Source organism: Pelodiscus sinensis, chromosome 1, assembly GCF_049634645.1.
Source record: "Pelodiscus sinensis isolate JC-2024 chromosome 1, ASM4963464v1, whole genome shotgun sequence".
Taxonomy (NCBI): domain Eukaryota; kingdom Metazoa; phylum Chordata; order Testudines; family Trionychidae; genus Pelodiscus; species Pelodiscus sinensis.
In genome coordinates this window covers 314622922-314637949 of record NC_134711.1, presented here as the reverse complement: position 1 = coordinate 314637949, position 15028 = coordinate 314622922, and positions in this window count along the sequence as shown.

The following is a 15028-nucleotide window of genomic DNA, read 5'->3' as shown; positions in this document are numbered from 1 at the left end:
GGGACATCACGTATGCTGTATAGCATTCAGTCTTCACCTCTATTATTATTTGTTTAGCATTAATTATGTGCTTGATGCTAGGCAGCACAAACAAAAATGACAGCTCCTACTCTGAAAAACGTATAGTGTAAAGGCCTTAGCTTGCAGACACTTACACATAGCAACTTTGTTCACATCGGATTTAATCCTGTTCCAGCTGAAGCTAATAGTGAAATTCCCAAAGATTTCAGTGGAGCAGGATCAAGCCATGAATACCAGGATCAAGCCATGGAATAGAAGTGAAATGAGTAGAAATAAAGTGAATAGAAGTGCTGATTTTTATGTGTAGTCCCTGAAAAAATTATGTTAAAATATGGATAACTAATTTCAGAAAACTTGTTTCCTATCTTGTCCTCCATAATTCGAATACAGCATCACTTGGATGTAACACCTCTTTCCATACAATGCTTTGTGACATGAAACTTTACTGCCATGACACTGTTGATAAACACTGTATTTCTGTTACTCTTTTGTTTGATTATACAGACCACCTCCACCCTGTATAGACAGCTTGAATGAGGGAAAAATCAAAATGAATAATGCACAAAATCCAAGACCCAAAGCAAATGTTAAGTAATTTCAAAATGGGTCAGAATCACAACAATTAAGTCAGTGAGAAGCAAAGTCATATTTCTAAAATATCAACCAATTTTTGTCCCTTCTGCTAGATTTATTTGTAGATCAGGAAAGGTCATTTCCCAGGCAGATGGGGAATTTCCCAGGCCAAGGGGAATTTAGCTTCCTACATGCCAGATATAATGAGAACCAATAAATTAGGCAAAGCTCCTGTTTAGCTAAGCTAAAATATTGATGCCCAAACCCACACCGAATGCAAATATCTACATTAATCATTTTTCTTTCTAGCCTGGAAATTTAGACCATGTTAAGACATGTTTTGATAGACCTATACATCATAGTTACAGCAACATTAGAATGAGTACCACTGACAGAATACAAATATAGTGAACAAACTGAGTAACTTCATTTTCACCCAGGTGACTCTGATTTGTATTTGTGGATACTGTATTAGGATTTAGAGGGGAACTGAGGGTGAACTGTATGGCTCAAAGGGATTGGGATATAAGAGCTTTAAATCTCTAAGGGTATGTCTACACTACCCTCCTAATTCGAAGTAGGAGGGTAATGTAGGCATACCGCACTTGCAAATGAAGCCCGGGATTTGAATTTCTACATGGCACGGAGTATCTACATGGCACGGAGTAGCTAGTTCGGATTAGGCTTCCTAATCCGAACTAGCTGTACTCCTCGTGGAATGCTATGGAAAATAAGCTCTAGGCTCTGGTTCATTAAAGCATTTAAGCACCTGCTTAGTTTTAAGCACATACCTAAGTCCATCCCTATTCAGCTTAACACTTGAACTTATGCTGAAGTGGGGATTTTGTTCAGTCTGCCATTCAGAAACCAGGAATAAACCTCTGTAAAATTAAACAAATTACACTGCTACCTCCTTGAGATGAAAGTTGAGGAACCTTGGACTGGTTAATGCATTACAAAGGCAATTTCCTCTCTGTGGATATTCATATCTCCATACTAAATGCTGTGAATGACTCACTCCCACTCTGACTTGATTAGCTTAATTAACATACACAACTTTTTGCTTATATATACCCCTGCATCTGTAACTCCAATTCATCTAATGAAGTGGGTTTTACCCTCAAAAGCTTACGCCCTAACAAATCTGTGAGTCTCTAGAGCCTGAATCCAACTATGCATTTTGCATAGGAGGATAGCGTACCTTAAGCTGACTGACCTGGTCTATATAGACCAGGCCAGTCAGCTTAAGGTACGCTATCCTCCTATGCAAAATGCATAGCTGGATTCAGCTTACCTTAAGCCGAGCCCTCACAGTGTATACAGTGCAGTAGGCTGACGAGAGCACAGGCTCCCAATGGCTTCCTTGACTCCTCACTGAATGAAGTGTACAGGACACCAGCAAGGGCTGGCCTCAGTGTTTAATTTGGAAGTGTAGACCAGACACCAGGCATGTCACTCTAGCTAGCATCTTTAGCAAATGCAGAAAATAGCAGGAGCATTTATTTGTGACCAATTTGACAAAAGAGAAAAAAATAGCAAATATTATTGAATCAGCTCTAATATGACAGGGCATGAGGTAGGTGGAGCCCCATCCTTGGCTCCAAGTACAAATCCTTTGCACTGCATTGATTCAGAGTGTGGGAGGGGGCTCCAGGCTGGGACAGGGATTTGGACTGAAGCAGGGGTGAGAGCTTTACCTGAGGGTGTGGGCTCTTGGATGGGGCTGGGAATAAGGAGTTTGGGATACAGGAGGGGGCTTAAGCTTGAGGTGTAGAGGGGTGGAGGAGAGGCTATGGGCTCCAGCTAGAGATGCAGGCTCTGAGGTGGGGATAGGGAGGTGGGGTCAGGGATACAGGAGGGGATTCAAGTTTGGAGTATACAGAAGTATGGGCTCCAGGCGGGAGTTTCGATGTGGGAGGAGACCCTAGGCTACAGCAGGGGTTGGGATGTAGGAAGGGGTGTGGTGTCCCCACAGCACTTACTGAGACTCCCAGGAAGCAGCTGCCAGATTTCTGTGGCCTGGGAGGCTTCACACACTGGCTTCATGCCCACAAATGCCATTTCCTCACCACTTCCTCTCATTGGTCGTGGTTCCTAGCCAGAAGGAGTTGCAGAGCTAGCGCACAGGGCAGGGGCAATGTGCAGAGCCTGCCTGTGGTTAGGGGCCACAGGGATCTGTCAGCCACTTTTGGAAGCCACTTGGAGCCAGGTGAGGCAGGGAGCCTGCCATAGCCCCAAGCCTCCACTGATCAGACTTTAATGGCCTTGTCAGCAATCCCAACCAGAGCTGCCAGGGTTCCTATTTCAACCAGGCATTCTGGTCACAAACTGAATGCTTGGCAGCCCTAGATTAGCCCAAGCTACTGTGCATGCTACCTCTGGGTAAACTGGTATTTTTTTAGCAAGATAGTTCAAGCAGAGCTAGCAACATTCTGTCTACCTGCACTGTAAGCACACTCCCAGGTGCAGCATAAGTATATCTTTTGGGGGTAGGCACTGTCTTTTTGTTCTGTGTTTGTATAGAATCTAGTACAATTAGATCCTGGTCCACAACTGGGGTTGGTATGTACTACAATAATATAAGTAATAAATAGTTATGTTAATCACAACTAAAATAGATCTTTACAATGGAACATTATGTTTCGCGGCACACCGATGTGCTGTGAGGCAGTTGGAGGTGTGCCAGCAAGAACAATAAAATTCAAAATGACCGCCCTTAAAGGGACAGGGGACTTTTTATTTTATTTTTATTTTTATTTTTTTTTGCTCAGTAACTTTCCCTCGATCCTTTTTTTCTTAATAACTTTTCCCCGACCCTTTTTCCCCCATACTTGCTTTTTTCTTGACAAAAAATCGTTGTTCCTCATAAAAAAAATATTGTTTGGTGTTCCTCGGTCTTAAAAAGTTTAAGAAATTCTGCAATTCAGCCTGGTTTCCACCTTAGTTAAGAATAGTCTTCTGCCTCTGCATATAAACTCTTTCACTCACACTGATCACTAAAATAGTTACACTTTGTTTACATAGTTTTGTATGTAAAGTTTAGTCTAATGGACTTCAAAATAGTCTTAAAATATTGATTTTTTTTTACCTTTTCCCCAGTATTTTACTACAGGTTGAACCTCTCTAGTCTCGCACCCATGGGACTTGACTGATGCTGAATCAGAATTTGCCAAATCACGGGAAATCAATATTCTCTAGCAGCACGAGGAGTATTCTCTACCGTTCCACGAGGAGTAACGGTAGTTCGAATTAGAGATCCTAATTCGAACTACCTACTCCGTGCCGCGTGTAGCCGTGGGCATGGAGTTCGGACTAAGGGACATTTAAAAATGGCGGTACCCAGGAAGATTCAAATGAAGCCCGGGATATTTAAATCCCAGGCTTCATCTGCAACTTCGAATGCCTACATTAGCCTCCCTAGTTCGAACTAGGGGGCTAGTGTAGACATACCCTTAGGGATAAATTAGACTTAAATAAGAGCACAGAACACTTAGAGCCAGGACTGGTGGCTGTAAACAACTTTATGGGACTGCAGAAAACTTAGCCATGCCCATGATAAGTGGACATCCAGCTAACTAAAATGATGCCGAACCACAGGTGTTGCCGGATCAGAAAGTACCAGACTAGACAGGTTCAATCTTCAGTATCTAAACCAGCCAAACTATAAAAACACTGCAGAATAACACAGAGAAGATGGAATTATAATATATTAATGAATACTCCAGAGACTGTATCTCTTGCAATTCCAGTGTTCTCTTCTGTGGACCTGGATTATGAGCTTTGTTCCACTCGTGTATATCCAGAGAAACACAGCTAGAATGAACTGAGTTATTCTGCATCTTCACAGGGAAACTAAGATCAGGCCATGTCTACACTATGAGATTATTTCAAATTTACTAAATTTGACTTCTAGGCATCCGATTTTACAAATTTGAAGTTCTGTTTCCTCACTATGAGGAAGAATTGAATTTAGTCTGAGGCAAGCTTCGTTAGTGTGCACACGCTACCGCGGACTCAGAGCCCTAGCAAGCACCCTGGGGAGCTCTGAGAGGCCTCCCAGAAAGCAATTAGTTCAAATTAGCGGCACTGGAGCACACACAATAACATTATTTCAGACTTACAAGTTTGGGAGTAGCTTTATTCCTCATGAAAAGCAGAACTACAGAGTTTGAATTCTGTGGCCCCTTATTCTGGAATAATGGATTTGGTAGTGTGGATGCATTGCTTACAAAACTGACCTGTGTGAGGAGGGGGCTAATTTTGGATTGAAGTCCTAGTGTGGACCAGGCCTCAGGATCCAGTCCTTTGAACTGCAGTGCTTCCATTCTTCTTCAATTTTATTTTTTACAACAACAGAGACACTGTCCATAGCACAGCTGACTATAGAATTAAAACACTACACAACAACCTTTAAAAATGCATTCCCTTTAAAAGTGCATCCTATTAACTAATTAGGACCAAATCTAACAAAGCATCTAATATGCTGGTCATCTGAAGATGTGGGCTGTGTGCATGAAAGCTCATGATACCATCTACATGTTTTGTTAGCCTTTAAAGTGCTACCAGATTATTTGTTGTTTTTAAAGTTTATCATCTAATATGAGTCATTTCCCAAACCTAACCAAGAAAAATATCACAATGGTATCAGCAAGATATTTGTATTTTCTTAGGATTTTATGCTAACTTTTAATTAGTATGATTGTTATAAAACAGAGTTTTCAGTACAGCCCAGAGACTGCAAAGAATCACTTCTGTCATTCACTTTTAGTCTAGTTATGGATTGCAGGTGAAATCTCAGAGGTGAAAGATTTGTGCAATGTGCACACAGTGGCAAAGTCCATTAATTTTAAACACGGCTATCAGCTGAACTACAGGACATAGTGACAACTACATCATCACCCTTTTAAAAGTACCTTTCCTGATACACAGGGACAACTTGCTTTGAACTTGTACATTTTTGTACACACAATATGGCTAAAGAGATACATCTAAAACATATGTATTACAAATGTGCATGCATGCCCAGCACATGCCTGCAGTTGCACGATCAGAGTTCCAAAAAAATAAACTGTCCCTAAAGATGAGACAGTTTAACTGCATATAGTATATCTATATCTATCTCTATCTATCTATCTATCTATCTATCTATATATATATATATACATACGTTTATGTCAAATATTCTTCTATTTTTGTGGTCTGTTTTGTGCAGATTCAAAAGCGTTGGGTAAGTATCTAGACTAAATTTTGCCATTCTCTTAAGCTTAGCTAAATATTCTGGTGTTCTATATGCACATATACTTTTGTTTCTTTATGGCAAATAATGTTTTAGATGAGATTTTCAAAAGGCATGGAAAAATGTTAGAAACCATCTCCCTTTTAATGTCAAAGGAAATTGTGCATCTATAAATCCCTTCAATACTATTTTCATATTTTAAGATGAATTTCTGAAATTGCCTCCATTGTGCCTAACATTAATTGTGGATGCAAATACCAGCATTAAAATCTCCAGAACATATACAACTGCATCCAGAAATGAGGTACTTAGATAACCAAATGTTGCTATATGTACCACAAATGAACTGTGCCCATACATTTGTGAAAATTCCCATTTCAAGTGTGTCCTCCCAAAACCAGAGGTAAGGTTGAGCTCCCCTATAAAAGTTTGGTCCTTTATATTAGCAACAGCACTCAACAGGATAAAAAGTAGTTCATAGATTTGGTGTATGCCTGTGAATGAGACAGAATTGTTAGAGGTGGAAGGGACTAATGACCAGATGATCTAGTTCACACTCTGCCTTTTTCTGCTGAGATTATCTCTAATAGGTTCCTATCAACTGGAAACATGGAAGCAATTGTGATTATGGCACCTTGTTCAGAAGTTTGTCACTGTCAAGGGCTGGTAAACAATTCTGGAAGTGGTTTGTGGGGTTTTTGGAAAATTTTGGTTTAAACTGAATATAATTCTTCTCCAAAAGTGCCTGCTTTCCTGGAAAATTTCATTTTTGTTGCTGAAAAAAAGCCAATTCCTGTCAACTGAAATATTTTACCAAAATTTGAAATAGTTCAGTTAGGATATCCTGCCACAGTGCCTTACGGGAGTTGTAGCTCAGTTTTCCCATGTCCTATTCACATCTATGTGCCAAATTTCTCAGCTTCATGATAGCACCTATGATGTACAGGGCATCCCCATTATAAGTTACCCCGGTATACATCGTTCCGCGCTAACGTTGTGGAACTGATGAGTTATAAGTCTTCCCGTTGCCTGCTCTTATGTTGCACTTAAAAATCCCCAACAAAATAATTTGCACAAATGGAAGTCAGCTTGGGAAAAAAATTCCCTTCTTTACATTGTTTTTGCTATGCAGCCATGTTTTTTTGAACTAATCTTGTATCTATAGCAGGGATGCTCTGTACCACCAGGGAAGAGACATGGCAGTTTCGCAATGAAAATATTTTGGTTTTCAACATCTACTCTTGACAGTCTGAAATATTTAATGGATGCCAAACTCCAGCAATGTAAACTCCACCACTAATCTTGAATTGAAAAAATAGTTTTTCTCACCATCGGTTTTCCCTCAGTTACTGACCCTCCCACCCCTACTTTCTCTTGTTTAACCAAGTAATGAGGACCAACAGGCCAACATCATTGGCTGTACTGAGGTGAAGTGCCTTCTAAAGGGGCTTTATAGTAAACTCTTTGTGAGAAACACTTGTAATTTTATGTTTCTACAGCACCCAGCACAGAGATATAGTGATCCTGAATAGAGTGCTTTTACAATATAAATAATAAATAAGCCTGCCTCCTCCAAGAAATGTGGTTAGGAAGGATTGTGGATATTGAGTCAAATATTGCTATCCTTCAAACTCTCAGTGAACTTCATATACATAGCAGGGAATGAAATTTAGATTAGACCAATCCTCAGCAGAACACTGTATAGAAAACTATCAGTGTGTCTATACAGCACCCTAAACTTGAAATAAGATACACAATTTGTGCTATGCAAATTGCATATCTTATTTCAAATCTATTTTGAAATAGCTTATTTTGAAATTTGACACATCTACATAGCACCAAATTTTGAATTAATGCGCTATTTTAAGGCATGCCTTAACCATCGTGCAAAGAGGTTTACCAAGATGGTGAAATAGTGTGCCCATTATTTCAAAAAATATTTCAAAATAACCGGTGGCTTGTGTAAACGTAGAATAGATATTTCGGGATACCTCTGGTATCCCAAAATAGCTGTGCAGTGTAGATGTAACCTATGTTGTGTTAACACAGCTGGAAAACTCAGTTGCAATGGAGCTGTAAAGATATACAGTCTTTTAGCTTATTGCCTGTAAGTTTGCACTTGGAGCTCTTTGTACTCGGATGCCGAGAATGAGTGCACAAAACTGCTAAAGCATGCTCTGGCTTATTTATGCCATTTGCAGCCTTAGTGGAATTAGTACAATAAAGATTGGAAATGTCACAGGAGGACTAATTATTTCCAACTCAGTTTGGTAGATTCAAGAGCTTTTTGTACATCACTTTTGAGTATTAACCTGACCATTTTCAGGTTCTACCATTACTATGTTATTTTATTTATCTTTATGTAACTGCTTCCATTTCTGGTCATCAGTTTTTCCATGTGCATTGGGATGGGGTAAAATGAAGGCAGGTGTTCCACAATTTCCTTTAATTTGTTAATCTTTTTCTCAAAATAACTCTACAATATTTTTAAAAAATTAAAATGGATGCATATTTTGGTCAGACTTAAAATAACTCAGCCCTTCTTCAGTCAAATTACACAGTTCTAGTCTGAGAATATGATTGTAGGTGTTAATAGTTTTATTTAAGAAGGAGGTGAGGTGAAAAACACCTGGTGTAAATCTAATACCCAGCACTGCTGACATGGTTAGTGTGATGAGAGGGAAGAAAATAAACTGCCAGCAAAATATCAGAACAGATGACTTTTTTGCCTCCAAAGTGTCAAGCTGCTTATATACCAAGTGTCACAGCGTCGTTTATCTTTGTTAGCAGGACCCTGGGTGAAGTAAGAATCACGTTAAGAAAAGTGACTTTTCCAGGTAAATTACTTCAGAAAGAGGCAACGGCATCGCTGGGGCCATTTATTGATTAATTACCCATCTTGTTGGTTACCATTTCCAATGCAGCTCCTGCAGGAGCAGAGGGATAGAAATCCTGCTGAACTCTCTGTGTTCAGAAAGCATAAACAGTCAATGTCTAAATCTGAAATCGAAATGCAATTGTAAAGTGTAGTTTTCCTTGATACGGTGAGAGAGAGAGCATACCCACACTGTGTTATTCACCCAGACGAGACATTCAGGTCCTCTGTCGGCAAGCACTTATGCAGTTGCTTAATTTTACTCATGGGAGAAATCCCACTGAAATGTGCATGTGTTGGTAAGATGAGGGCCTTCATAGATAGCTCTGGCAAGTTTAAAGTTGTACTGTTGGTGTCTTGGGGGCAAAGGAGGAGAATGGAATGGAATAAACTGAAGTACCTTTTTTTGCTATTGGAAGGTTAACATTTTCTCGCAAATGTGTTTTTCCCTACATCTTTTCAACATTAGGATTTAGCATTGGTTTTTGAATTAGGGGTGTTGCTGCACTCCCTGGCGTGAAGTAGTTTCCTTTATATACAGGCTTTCTGGTTTGGTCCAGTGACTCTCTCAGCACCCCCACTGCACAAATTATTCCAGTGACTAGGTGTGGGAAGTAGAAATATGTGGGGTGCTGCAGCACACTCAGGTTTTCCAGCAGGCTTTGCCTAATCCAGGGGCTTGCCCTGCTGCCAACCCACTATTGGCTCCACTGTCTGGCTGTGTCTAGACTGGCCAGTTTTTTCCAGAAAATCAGCCGCTTTTCCGGAAAAACTTGCCAGCTGTCTATACTGGCCACTTGAATTTCCGTAAAAGCACTGACTTCCTACTGTAGGAAATCAGTGCTTTTTGTGGAAATACTATTCTGCTCCCGTTCAGGCAAAAGTCCCTTTTGCACAAAGTTTTTGCGCAAAAGGGCCAGTGTAGACAGCTCCGATTTGTTTTCCACAAAAAAGCCCCGATCGCAAAAATGGCGATCGGGGCTTTTTTGCGGAAAAGCACGTCTAGATTGGCCATGGACGCTTTTCCGCAAAAAGTGCTTTTGCGGAAAAGTGTCTGTGCCAATCTAGATGCTCTGTTCCGAAAATGCTTTTAACAGAAAACTTTTCCGTTAAAAGCATTTCCGAAAAATCATGCCAATCTAGACGCAGCCACTCTGTATTGTGGCCTCTGGGCAGTCCCTCTGGGGTCCCACCAGCCCTGCATCCCCAGGGCCTTGCAGCCTTCCATTCCCCAGAGTCCAGGCAATTGACCTTGGAGGCTCCACTACCACTCAGGGTGTTGCTGCTGGCCTGGGGTTCTGCAGCTGCCTCTAGCTGTGGCTAGGTTGTGAGAATGAACGCCATTTGTGACCCTGGCATCCAGTGCAGGAAAGTCGACACCCCTAGGTGCGACCCATCCTGGAGCGGTGTGGGGCATGAACAGGTGTGTGCAGGGAGCACTACTCAGCACCCAGCCCTAAAAATAGTTCCTGTTTCCCACTGGTGTCAAGTGCAGGCTTAGTGATGGTTCAGCAAAAATAAATTCCGGTTAAGAAGCAGTTAATGCTTTTACTGTCAATATTTAAAGAAGCAAAATGCAGGACAATGTAGCACTTTAAAGACTAACAAGATGGTTTATTAGATGATGAGCTTTCGTGGGCCAGACCCACTTCCTCAGATCAAAGAGTGGAAGAAAGTAGTCACAACCATATATACCAAAGGATACAATTTAAAAAAATGAACAAATATGAAAAGGACAAATCACATTGCAGAACAGGAGGGGGATACGGGGGGGGGGGGGGAGGAAGGAAGGTAAGTGTCTGTGAATTGATGATATTAGAGGTAGACACTTACAATTCACAGACACTTACCTTCCTTCCTCCCCAGAGGGACTGCCCAGAGGCCACAATACAGAGTGGCTGCGTCTAGATTGGCACGATTTTTCGGAAATGCTTTTAACGGAAAAGTTTTCTGTCCTGCATTTTGCTTCAACTACCCCAGACTAACACGGCTACATTTCTATCAATATTTAAAGAGACAGTCAAAGGTTGACTTCCCTCTCAGCTGTCAGCACTGTGCCAGTGTCCACATGTATCCCATCCCTGACCTTGTGTTTTTTATTGAGTTACATAACAAGAAACCATAAACCCACAACCTAAATGTTACCCGAGGTTGGCCCGCTCTCAAACCACCTCACTGCAGAGTCCCTTTGTCTCCAACTCAAGAGGGATGTGCAACTTCTTTTGGGGAAAGAGAAGACTACACTGATCCGGTGAATAAGAACTAATTGTTTCCTTCTGCACCATAGCGTTCCAGAGCCTGACCATGCAATGCCCTCCAACACTGAAACTTCAAGTTTTGTAGGACATAAAAGAACTTTTGCAAATCTTAATAAAAGGGTATTGGACATGATGTTGTATCTTGATGAAAAAATAATTAATTGGGAGCTATTTTATTTGTATCCATATGCTTTCTGTGCTGTATTGGAGTTGTACCAATACTAGAGAATCAGCATGAGAAGTAGAAGTGAAACGCATTGTATTATATCATTGTCCTATGAGAAATGGAAAATGGGAACAAACAACACATATGGGTGACTCCAGGGGTAATCTAGATTTCTAAGTGGCCACTTGGCCAATGCAAGAAGCAGTTGGATGAACTGCCCGCAGTGCGCCTGAAAATGTAAAGGTGTGTTGCAGGCTGTGCAAGCAAAATTGCAGGAGTTGATTCTGCAGGGAATGGGAAAGCAGTTGGAGGTTGGTGCAGAAAGAGACCAAATACAGCTGGTCCCCAAGTTATGAAAGCATCAACTTACAACCATTCGCATTTACGACCTCCTATACAGCCGGAACCCAAATTATGAACAAAATCTGCACTTACAAACAGCGCGGCCGTATGTAAGTGAATGTAATCCAATTTACAAACAGATCGAGTTACAACCAGGTATTTGGTACCCGGTCGTAAATCGGGGATCGGCTGTAATCTGTAAACAATGTGTGATTTAGGGTATATCCCCACAATAGCTGGGAGGAGTCATTCCTAGCTAGCTAGATGTACCCAGGCTAGCTCTGCTTGAGCTAGTGCCTTAAACTAGTTCCAACCCAGAGTCTGTGCCCAGACCTCATTTTCAGTGCTGCCTTTGACCCAGTCTCAAAACTACAGTTGGCTTCAACTCTTGGTATCTGTGCTCTACAACTGCTACAACCACCAAGCTTGGCTGCTTAGAACTGTCAGTAGCACCTGACACAATCAGCGAGTAATAACACTTTTCCATAGTGTTAAAATTTCCAGCAGGTAACTTTAATACATTCATTAAGCCCCACCACCTTCCTGTGAGGTGAGGAAATATCATGCATTTAACAACATAAATATAAAATGTATTAAACTACACATTTATTTAATGGGAAAATCAAGAACAGAAAACACTGCACATGCGCTATGTGAAAGGTGACCTTCTCCAGAAACATTTTGTGCCAAGCTCTGCAGTTCTAGCCAGGGAAGGATTCAGGGGCAGATGACTCAGGTGACTGCCTGAAGAGCCAGGCTTGGGTGCTATTTCTGTTGTTAGCATATTTACTGTTGTATATGACAAGGATAAATCATTCATGCAAGTCATACATGCATGCTGTGCATCAAAAGTTGTGAAATGAGCTACAAATGTAATACAAAACAACATATTCAAAAGTATAACAAATTGAGAAGGTGGGGCACTGAAGACCCTCCTCACATGGGTGCCATTTGGCCTAGGGCCAGCCTTGGCTGTGGTGAGTAGATTCTGCCTGTGGAAAGGAATATGGGCATTATTTAAATCCTAAGTACTTTTTTCTGTGTTTTGGGTGGGCCTTTGGGATACATTTGAGAACTACAGTAGGGGAGTGCACTAGAAACTGAAACATACTTTTTATTGCTTTCTCCTCTCCAGTGAAGATCCAAAATGACTCCCCTTGTTTTATATTTTGCAATATCAGGAATGACATAATTAAACTGGCTTATAATGTATACTGCTAGAATTGGTAAACTGTGTCAGAAATGAATTAGAATGCTATCCTGTCATAATAAAGGTCCCATCATTCATCTTAAGGGCTCCAAATTGTCCCCACAGTATCAAGGAAATGCAAGCAAGTAATCATTTATAAAAGAACTGCATTAAAGCTAAAAAGGTAGAGAAAATTTAGTCAGGCTTTCAAAGTCTCAAACTAACTGCATATTTTATGTGCATTCCCTGGCCATTCTCTGCTCTCCTGTGGGCTCAAATCTCACTGACAGTACTAAATTGATTCAACAAGATTACACTGATACAAGGAAGTGCAGAATGTGGCCCACTATATTTACTCCAAGATATGCCTCTATCTCAATGGATTAAGATTACGATGGATTACTGACACAACCCCCTGCCTCATAGTTGATCCTTATTCATTCCATGTTCTCAAGTAAAACCTTGCTTAAAGGTTTTCCATTAATATAAACACAAAGAGATCATTTCATGTTGTAGCTGACAGAGTAAAAATTCTGCCTTGGAAATGTTATATTTGTCATAATGGATTTTGGAGATCTTAGAAACTAGTGATGGAAAAGATCTGTTAGGACATCTTCTCCTTAATTCAGGAGTCTTCCTACAGAAGATTCTTGACAGCTTTCTCCAGTTTTGTTTTACATTTCCCAAAATAGTATTCCATTGGGACAGTTTTCCACCAGCCTTTCTGCATATTAAGTCTTGTACCACACACGCCAAGGCTTCGTCTACACTGCAGGGTTTTTGCGCAAGAATTCTTACACAAAAAGGTCTTTTGCAAAAGCGTGTCCAGACCTCAAAGCGCATCGCAAAAGCAATGTGCTCTTGTGCAAGACAGCATCCACACTGCATAGACACAATTGCACAAGAAAGCTCTGATGGCCAGGGGGGCTGAGAGGGTCAGGAGGGCAGGGGCTGGGGGGCCGGAGCTCCGGGCTCACGCGTCTAGACCCGGCCGGCGGCAGAGACGCGCTGAGCCCGCCCGCGAGCAGGAGGCTGACTCGAGTATAAGCCGAGGGGGGCATTTTTCAGCACAAAAACTGTGCTGAAAAACTCGGCTTATACTCGAGTATATACGGTATTCCTCGTGGGGAGAGGAATAACTGTACTGCCAAAAGCCTTCTCTTCTGCCAATTTACTTGCACAAAAGCACACTTGAGGTGTGGACGCTCTGCTGGTTTTTGCGCAAAAACCTTGTAGTGTAGACGTAGCCCAATAGCATAGTGTACTCTATAGAATTAATGTAAAATTGAGGAGAGTCTTCTCACTACTTATGGGCTTTGCAGACCCCATGGTACTTTTTTGCAAGAGGAGGGACATGAGCCCTGCTGTCCTGCTAACAAATTAATTTTGGATACAGGTTGAAATGCTCTTAGCCAGGATTCTCTGATCCTGCAAAATCCATAGTCTAGCACGGATGTTGCAGGACCAGAGAGTCCCGGTGGAGGGCCAGTGGAGAGGATCCCTGTGGGTCCAGCATGGCACAGGGCTGCCTGCAGCGAACCTTCTGTCAGCATGTGGCAGCAGGTCTCCCCAACGGGATTAGGAGACATGCGCATGGCTGCCCAGTAGGGCTGGGAGCTGCAGTAGCTCGTTGGGGCAGGGATCCATGGTGTGTGGCTGCCTGTTGGGTCCCGGATTCTCTGCGCAGCATGTGACACTGCCCAGTAGGACCCAGCACCCTAGCACAGCATGCACAGCTGCACACTGGGACCCAAAGCCAGTGCAGTGATGACTGCCCAGTGGGGTCCACAGGGCAGAGAGGCCAGCAGTAGTGATGAGCTGGCCAGGGGGCCAGTGGACTAGGCACAGGGGGTGGCATTAAGGAGTCCAGAATTCATAGAATTGTCTTCCCCGGGTCTGGCAAAATCCCTCATCTAGGAACAATCAGGTCCCAAGGGTGCCAGACTAGGGAGATCCAACCTGTACTTTCATTCTGCCCGCACAAAATTTGCTTTGTGCAGTTTTTCCCCCATTTATTTCTTACCCTTTGCTGTCATTCTGTTGTGTACTGTTCCATGCTTGCCTTTTTCCATACCTAATGTGAATAATAATACATTCTTCCCAATGAACCTCTGAACTCACTAGTGAAACAATGGCTATGTATTACGAGCCAAAGTTTAAAAGTGCTCATTAAAGTAAACCTCTGTTATCTCCAATGCTGAATGATTACAGTTCCGTTTAGTGGCACAGTAACTAGTGACTAACTAGATTCTGCTCAGTCATTTCAGGACATTTTTATTTGAATGCTTAGTGTGCAGGAAGCAGTGGAGGGGTAAGTCTGCCCTGCACTATCCACCTGCACGCTCATGAGCTTTGCTGCTGCACACTA